The 599-nt window shown below is 12.7% G+C and overlaps 2 protein-coding genes across 2 annotated transcripts in view; one reads left to right on the forward strand and one right to left on the reverse strand.

The window, feature by feature from the left end:
- LOC102677409 (activating signal cointegrator 1 complex subunit 3) overlaps positions 1–599 on the reverse strand; it is a 33,328-nt gene that overhangs the window by 21,613 nt on the left and 11,116 nt on the right. The gene's annotated exons all lie outside the window — the stretch shown is intronic.
- The window catches only part of LOC102677905 (E3 ubiquitin-protein ligase RBBP6-like), a 19,298-nt gene that overhangs the window by 893 nt on the left and 17,806 nt on the right, over positions 1–599 (forward strand).

The following is a 599-nucleotide window of genomic DNA, read 5'->3' on the forward strand; positions in this document are numbered from 1 at the left end:
ATATTCTTATGCTGTGTATGCGCGTGTGTATACAGTAAAAGTCAGAAATGATATTATATCAGAAAATATTTATTTAATAATATTTATTTAATAGTTATAGTATATCAAATAGTATATCATTAGTATATCAAATATGATATATTAAAAATATCTAAATCTTTTATTATTAATTTATATTCATACATTATTGTACTTTTAATTAGTTTCTAATGTATATTTCAATATAAATATAAAATTTATTAAATAAATTGCCTTCAAGATATATTACTTTACTTTCATTAGTAAATTTATACATACATGAAAATAATAACAATTATTAAATATAGCAAACTATATAAATTTATTAATGTTAATATTTAAATGTTATAATAAATATTTTATCAGTTTATGTAATATTTATTTATTTATATAATATATATATATAATATATTTCACATATAATAATATATAATATAATTTGTTATATGTATTATACTATTATATTTACGTAAAATAATTATATAATTACATTAGAAAAAAAAATTTATATAAATTGTATAAATGTTGTATAATATAAAATAATATTATGTACATGGATTTTAATATATAAATTATGTTAT

Source organism: Apis dorsata, unplaced genomic scaffold, assembly GCF_000469605.1.
Source record: "Apis dorsata unplaced genomic scaffold, Apis dorsata 1.3 scaffold_997, whole genome shotgun sequence".
Lineage (NCBI taxonomy): Eukaryota > Metazoa > Arthropoda > Insecta > Hymenoptera > Apidae > Apis > Apis dorsata.